The sequence below is a fragment of the Panthera tigris genome, chromosome A1 (assembly GCF_018350195.1).
Source record: "Panthera tigris isolate Pti1 chromosome A1, P.tigris_Pti1_mat1.1, whole genome shotgun sequence".
NCBI lineage: Eukaryota > Metazoa > Chordata > Mammalia > Carnivora > Felidae > Panthera > Panthera tigris.
The window spans coordinates 30,814,588-30,823,439 of record NC_056660.1 but is presented as its reverse complement, the minus strand read 5'-3'; positions in this window follow the sequence as shown (position 1 = coordinate 30,823,439).

Here is an 8,852-nt window from a genome sequence, read left to right as displayed (position 1 = left end):
AGCATTTACCATACATGAAAAGAAAGGAAGAGATAGATTTCATGAAGCAATAGATCAAAGGAATAAAACCCAGTCTGAGTTAAGTTCATTGCTAACACAATTCCACTTAATGCAGTAAAGCAAATGAAAAATCAATTAACTAGAAAGGATTTCGCTTTATCGCCAACATACTCACCATTTCCACTCTCCAGTGACTTATCAAATTTGCATAAGTAAAAGTCATAATTAATGTAGACATAGAATACACAACCATAGTTTTCCTCAGGGATCATGGAATGTCAAAAACTGTTAGAGATGTTAGTTAACACTTCAAGACATCCCTGTAGTACCCATGGGCAAAATGCAAAGGGTGCAAAGCAATGTAAATAAATACATGGAAGAGCAAATCAGACAAAGACGGGTGAAATTGATATGTAGGACAATCTCCTACAATATATGTTTAACAAGGTACTTCGAAGGCTAGGGGTATAATCTTTAAAGATTATATCTGAGAAACAAAATTCTATTGTCAACATGGTTAAAAGGAAATCATTACATGATCTTACACAGTTTTAAAAATAAATAACAGAGTCTGGTACAATATGGACGATACATTAAGTTGATTACTTCAGTTTCTACATCAGGAACGTAAAAAAAAACCAGCAAATGTTCTTAATGTTCCTCATAGTTTTGCTCTTTCTCTTGGACACTCAGAATTCTCAGAAAGCTCTGAAGGCACATCACATATTCATACTCACTCCTCACAACTGTGGTGTCAAATGTAGCCTCAGTTTACCTTCATTAAGGTAACATCCATGTTTTACTTCTTACAACAATGCTCTGCCTTCAAAACGGGATGCCTCTCTGTCCCATTTGGCAATCAAAGTCCCTTTTTTCTGGGTTAGTTCAAGTGCATTTATCTGAAAAATTTGCCCACACTAATAATCAATCATGGGCTAATGGGTCATCTTTGAAAATAGATCTCCACTATAACATCAGGTATATCTAGGCATTATTTTAATTTGTGGATTAGTGAATTGATTTCATACACTGTATTAGAACATATATGTTAAAGAAGCTGTTTAATGTATTTTCTTTTTTTCTTTTTTTTAATGTTTATTTATTTTTGAGACAGAGAGAGACAGAGCATGAACGGGGGAGGGTCAGAGAGAGAGAGGGAGACACAGAACCTGAAACAGGCTCCAGGCTCTGAGCGGTCAGCACAGAGCCCGACACGGGGCTCGAACTCATGGACCGCGAGATCATGACCTGAGCCGAAGACAGACGCTCAACCGAGTGAGCCACCCAGGCTCCCCAAAACTGCTTAATATATTTTCAAAGGGCATTTCAGATGACAGCAAAAATAGAGCATAACAAAACAGAATGGATACAAACATCCTGCCTCAAGTTATGAAGTGTAAAAGTGTTCAGGGGCAAATCACCTTGGAAAATTCATAAAACCCAAGAAACTTTAGGTGATGATAAATCTGATAAGTTTTCAGAAGACCTCTACATAGATATGAAGTAATTTCCAAGGAATCCACTTTTGCAACTAATCATTCCATCCCTATAACTCACAAATCCTTAACTAAAATAATCTGAACTTTAAAAATTTACGTTTGCATCTGTGGGATTCATGACAGTCAATATCTACTAATGGATTCAGAAATGAGAAACCTGAATATGAAGATTTTAAAAAAATCATTATTTTTTGGGGTGCCTGGGTGGCTCGGTCGGTGAAGCGTCCGACTTTGGCTCAGGTCATGATCTCATGGTCCGTGAGTTCAAGCCCCGCATCAGGCTCTGGGCTGACGGCTCAGAGCCTGGAGCCTGCTTCGGATTCTGTGTCTCCCTCTCTGTCTGACCCTCCCCCCGTTCATGCTCTGTCTCTCTCTGTCTCTCTCTGTCTCAAAAATAAATAAACGTTAAAAAAAATACTTTAAAAAAAATCATTATTTTTAAATGCCCACATAAATAACAGTGTTATATTAGTTTCAGGTGATTCAGTAATTCTATAATTACTCAGTGCTCACTAATATGAATGTACTTTTTTAAAAAATAAGTGTATTCTTTAAACCCCATCACCTATTTCACCTGTCCCCTCAGCCACCTCCCTTCTGATAACCATCAGTTTGTTCTCTCTTGATTTTCTGTGTGTGTCTTTGCTTCCTTTGCTCCTTTGTTTTGTTTCTTAAATTCTACATATGAGTGAAGTCATATGGTATTGGTCTTTCTCTGACTGAATATTTCACTTAACGTTATACTCTTTAGATCCATCCATGCTGTTCCAAATGGCAAGATTCCATTCTGTTTTATGGCTGAATAATATTCCATTGTATATATAGACCACTATATTGGGCTACTTCCATAGTTTGACTATTGTAAATAATGCTTAAATAAACATTATTTATTTTCCCCAATGGCCACACCAGTTTGCATTCCCACCAACAATTCAAGAGGGGTCACTTTTTTTCCAATCCCTGCCAACACTTGTTTCTTATGTTTTTGATTTTAGCCATTCTGACAGGTGTGGGGTAATATCACATTGTGCTTTTGATTTGCATTTTCCTGAAGATGATTGATGTTGAGCATATTTTCATGTATGTGTTGGCCTTCTATATGTCTTCTTGGAAGAAATGTCTGTCCATGTCTCCTGTCCATTTTTAAATTGGATTATTTGTTTTTTGGTGTTGAGTTGTAGAAGTACTTCATATATTTTGGATACTAACCCTTTATCAGCTATGTCATTTGCAAATATCTTCTCCCATTCCTTAGGGTATCTTTTAGTTTTGTTGACAGTTTCCTTCACTGTTATGAAGCTTTGTATTTTGATGTAATCCCTATAGCTTGTTTTCGCTTTTATTTCCTTTGCCTCAGGGAACATATCTAGAAAAATGTTGCTATGGCTGATGCCAGAGAAATTACTGCCTGTGCTCTTTTCTAGCATTTTTATGGTTTCAGGTCCCGTATTTAGGTCTTTAATCCATTTTGAGTTTATTTTTGTGTATGGTCTAGGAAAGGAGTCCAATTTCATTTTTTGGCATGTGGCTGTCTACTTTTTCCATTTTTCCCAGCACCAATTTGTTGAAGAGAACTGTCTTTTTCCCATTGTATATTTATACCTCCTTCGCTGAATATTAATTGACCATATAATGAAGGCTTTATTTCTAGGTTTTCTGTTCTATTGATGTATGTGTCTATTTTTATGCCTGTATCATAGCGTTTTGATTACTACCACTTTGTAATATAGCTTGAAGTCTGGAATTGTGATATCTCCAGTTTTGTTTTTTTTCAAGATTTCTTTGGCTATTTAGGGTCTTTTATGGCTCCATGAAAATTTTAGGATTGTTTGTTCTAGTTCTGTGAGAAATGTTGTTGGTATTTTGATAGGGATTGCATTAAATCTGTAGATTGCTTTAGGTCGCATAGACGTTTTAACATTTGTTCTTCCAATCCATGAACATGGAATTTCTTTCCATTTGTTTGTGTCATCTTCAGTTTCTTTACTCAATGTTTTATTGTTTTCAGAGTACAAGCCTTTCATTTCTTTGGTTAAGTTTATTCCTAGGTATCTTATTATTTTTGGTACAATTTTAAATAGGATTGTTTTCTTAATTTCACTGTATAGAACTACAACAGAGTTCTGTCCATTGAAGTTGTTTCAACTTCACTGAATTAATTTATCAGTTTTAGTAGTTCTTTGGTAGAGTTAACAGGGTTTTCAGTATATAGCTCCATGTCTTCTGCAAGTAGTGAGAGTTTTACTTCTTCCTTGCCAATTTGGATGCCTTTTATTTCTTTATGTTGTCTAACAGCCGTGACTAGGACATCTAGTACTATGTTGAATGTAAGCATTGAGAGTGGACAACCTTGTCTTATTCCTGACCTTAGGGGAAAAGTTCTCAGTTTTTCTCCATTGAGTATGATTTTTATGTGGGTTTTTCATATAAGGCCTTTAATATTTTGAGGTATGTTCCCTCTAGACCTACTTTTTAAAGGCTTCTTCTGTATCTATTAGAATGATCATATAGCTTTTATTCTTACTCTTGTTCCTGTGATGTATTGTGTTGATTTATGAACATTGAACCACCCTTGCATTCTGGAAATAAATCACAATTGGTGGGATCCTATGATGAATGATTTTTTAAATGTATTGCTGAATTTGGTTTGCTATTATTTTTTGAGGATTTTTGCATCTATGTTAACCAGAGATATTTGCCTGTTCTCTCTCTCTTTTTTTTTTTTTTTTTTTTTTTTTTTTTTTTTGGGGGTAATGTCTTTGCCTGATTTTGGAATCAGGGTGATATTGGCCTCATAGAATGAATATGGAAGTTTTCCTTCCTCTTCTATTTTTGGAATAGTTTTTAGAAGAATATATATACATATATATATACACACACACACACACACACACACACATATATATATATACATATATATATTTAATTTTATTTAACATACAGTGCAGTATTGGTTTCAGAAGTAGAATTCAATGATTCATAACTTACATACAACACCCAGTGCTCATCACAACAAGCGCCTTCCTTAATACTCATTGCCCATCTCGCCCATCTCGCCCATCTCCCATTCATCTCCCTCCATCAACTCTGTTTGTTTTCTATTGTTAAGAGTCCCTTGTGGTTTGTTTTCCTTTATTCTCCCTCACCTCTTTTCATATGTTCATTTGTTTTATTACTTATATTCCCCATATGAGTGAAATCATTTGGTATTTGTCTTTCTGTTTGACTTATGTTATCTACCATAATACTTTCTGGCTCCACCTATGTCATTGCAAATGCCAAGATTTTATTCCTTTTGATGGCCGAGTAATATTCCATTGTGTATATATGCCACATCTTTTTTATGCATTCATCTGTTGATGGACATTTGGGCTTTCTCCATAGTTTGGCTATTGTTGATAATGCTGCTATATATGCCCGGGTGCATGTACCCCTATAACTCTGCATTTGTGTGTCCTTTGGGTAAATAGCTAACAGTGTAATTACTAGACTATAGGGTTGTTCTATTTTTAGTTTTTTTGAGGAACCTCCATACTGTTCTCCAGAATGGCTGCACCAGTTTGTATTCCCACCAGTAGTGCAAGAAGGTTCCCCTTTCTCCACATCCTTGCCAACACCTGTTTTCTTGTGTTGTTAATTTTAGCCATTCTGACAGGTGTGAGGTGGTATCTCATCGTGGTTTTGATTTGTATTTCCTTAATGATGAGTGATGTTGAGCATATTTTAATGTGTCTGTTGGCCATGTACATGTCTTCTTTGGAAAAGTGTCTATTCATTTCTTCATCGGATTATTTGTTTTTTGGGTGTTAAGTTTGGTAAGTTCTTTATAGATTTTGGATAGCAACCCTTTATCCAATATGTCATTTGCAAATATCTTCTCCCATAGGAGTTGTTTTGTTGATTGTCTCCTTCACTGTGCAAAAGCTTTTTATCTTGATGTTTGCTTTTGCTTTGCTTGCCTTCGGTTACATATCTAGTAAGAAGCTGCTCCAAATGAAGTCAAAGAGGTTGCTGCCTGTGTTCTCCTCTAGGATTTTGAGGGTTCCCTGTCTCACATTTAGGTCTTTCACCCATTTTGAATTTATTTTTGTGTAAGAAAGTGGTTCAGTTTCATTCTTGTGCATGTTACTGTCCAACTCCATTTGTTGAAGACACAGTCTTTTTCCCATTGGATATACTTCCCTGCTCTGTCGAAGATTAGTTGACCATATAGTTTTGCTTCCTTTAGTATTACTATAGGGTAGTATAGTGGTAGTATCCCTTTGCTTTTGTTTACCTGGAGTGTCTTAATTTCTCATTTATATATTTTTTTATTTCATACTCAAGTTTTATGGTCTTTTTCTTTATAAAGGAGAGACCGCATGCTTCATATTCACTGTAACAATCTGAATACAACATTGATAGGCTTATAACTTATTTTCTGGTTATTGATCTATTCAAATTTTCTATTTCTTCTTGATTGGGTTTTGGGAGGCTGTATATTTGAAGGAATTTATCCATTTCTTCCAGGTTGTCCAATTTGTTGCCGTAATTTTTAAAGGTTTGCTTATTTTGAGAGAGACGGAGAGGAGGGATAGGCAGAGAGAGCAAGGGAGAGAATCATAAGTAGGCTCCATACTGTCACTGCAGAGCCCCATGCCGGGCCTGAACCCATGAACCATGAGATCATGACCTGAGGCAAAATCAAGAGTTGGACACTTAACCAACTGAGCCACCCAGGCACCCTGGCATAATTATTTAAATAATATTCTTACACATCTGCTTGTATTTATATGGTGTTGGCTATTATTTCTCCTGTTTCGTGAGTGATTGTGTTTATTGGGGTCCTGGCTCCTGCTCTCCCTCATCCTCTACCCTTCCCCTTCTTTTTGTCTTTCTTCTGAGTCTGGCTAGAGGTAATCAATTTTTTTGACCTTTTCAAAGAACTAGCTCCTGTTTGCATTGATCCTTTCTACTGCCTTTTTTTTTTTAAGTTTCTATTTCATTTATTTCTACTCTAATCTATATTCCTTCTTTCTGCTCATTTTGGGTTTTGTTTTCGTTTTTCTAGCTCCCTGAGGTATCCAGTTAGGTTGTTAGAGATTTTGTTGTTTCTTGAGGTAGACCTGCTTTGCTACAAACCTCCCTCTCAGAACTACTTGTACTGCATCCCATAGATTTTGCACCATTATGTTTTCATTTTCATTTGTTCTCATGTGATTGTTTATTCCTTCTTCAATTTCTTGGTTGACTCCCATTCATTGTTTAGTAGCATGTGATTTAACATTCATGTATTTGTGCTCTTTCCAGATTTTTTTCTTGTGCTTTATATCTAGTTTCATAGCATTGCGGTCAGAAAAGATGCATAGTGTAACTTCAATCCTTTGACTTTGTTGAGACTTGTTTTGTGACCTAATATGTGATCTATTCTGGAGAATGTTCCATGTGCACTTAAAAAGGATGTGTATTCTGCTGTTTTAGGATGGAATATTATGAATAGATATGTGTTAGAGCCATCTGTTCCAGTGTGTTATTCAAATCCACTATTTCCTTGTCGATTCTATGTAGATGATCTGTCCATCGATGTAAGTGGGGGTGTTAATTTCCTTTACTATTATTGTATTACTATTGACTAGTTCATTTACATTTGTTATTAACTACTTTATATATTTGGGTGATCCCATGTTGGGTGCATAAATATTTGTAATTGGTATGCTTTCTTGTTGGATTATCCCCTCTATGATTATATAGTTCCTCTTTGTTGCTTGTTGCAGTCTTTGTGTTCAAGTGTATTTTGTCCTATATAAATATTACTACCTGAGCTTTCTTTTGACAACCATTTGCATGACAAATCCTTCTCTATCCCCTTACTTTCAATCTGCAGGTGTCTTTTGGACTGAAATGAGTCTCTTCTAGGGTCTTGTTTTTATACACTCTCATTTGGGAGATATTCCGCTGGATTCTCATTTTGTCTAACTGTGTCTGTTTCTGTGTGTTAGGAAAGTCAGCTACATCTCTTGATCTTGAAGGTAAAGGCCTTGTGGAGAAGAGGTCCTGTAGTGCCCTACAGTGAAGTGTCTCCTCTTCCCCAGGGCCTGGCACTTGAGGGAGCATCTCCTATGTGTGCTGAGTGTACTCTTTTCCCTTCAGTCCAGTTGTCTGGAGAAGCTCACTATGCCTGTTGTAGGCCCTGTTTGGTCCCTGGCTATATGGGGCAGGTTTTAACAAGGGGTGTGCTAGTCTGCTTGTGCTAGTCCACCACTGCTGCTGGAACTGAAGCCCTGCAAAGTGTACAGGTCAGGAAACAAGGTGTTGGTGGGGGTTTGTGCTGGTCTTCTCAGGAAGAGGTCCTCAGTGCCAGGACTGAAGCAATTGTAATTGGCAGAGGCAGATCTTTGGAAGTTTAGGGCTTCACGTAAGAAAATTTGGTAGGGAGTGTTAGCCCTGTGCTGGTTCCTGCAGGTGGCTATGTGTTTACATTGGGGGGTGGGGGAGGGAAATGTCATCTAGCTCCTTTGTTCCTGCAGCAGTCTCATGGTGATCCCTGCCTCTAACTGCCAGCTCTGAGATGAGTAAACAATCTCCCTCCCTTCTGCCCCAGTCATTTTTCAAACTGCTGCTTCCTCACTGTGTCTCCTCTGGCTGTTTGTCCTGCTGTCTTTTTAGGGGCAGGAACTTGGCTTCCTCAAGACTCTCGCAGAGCCTAGCCCACTTAATTTTTGAATTGCAAGTTTTAAGTCTTCCTGATTGTAAGAACTCACAAAATTCAGCCCTTCTTGCTTTTAAAGCCAAATATGATGGGGATTTGTCTTCCCCATTTGGGCTCCCCAGTATGATAATCTATTTCTGTGCCCTTCTCTGTGCCACTCGCTCCCTTTTCACCCTGGATGGCCATGGTCCATTTTGCTCCCAAACTGCATCTCCCCCTTCTTATCTTTTGGTGTAGTTTCTTCTCTATCTTTAGTTGTGGAGTTTGTTTTGCCAGTCTTTGGATCATTTCTTTTGGGTTTTGCCAATGTGAGTGTTATCTAGGTATACCAGAAGGTCCAGGGGGGCTTAGCGTCCTCCTATCCTGCCATCTTCTCATGGTGCCCTGAAGATTTTTTAATAAGAAAAATTATCACCAGAACTATGATATCCACAATTAATTCTCTGAACCAAGGCATGAAGCAAAACAAAGCACCACCTAGGAATCTGTAATCCAGGATTCACAGAGGTGGATATGGGACATATTTGCCAGGGATGAATAAAATGCATTATGGAAATTTCAAAGTAATGAAAAGCATAACAAAAAAGAATGTTAACAAAGTGATCTATTTCCACTATTGCCCAAAATTATAAAAATAGTTGAAAATTTTATAAGTTGGTGAATAT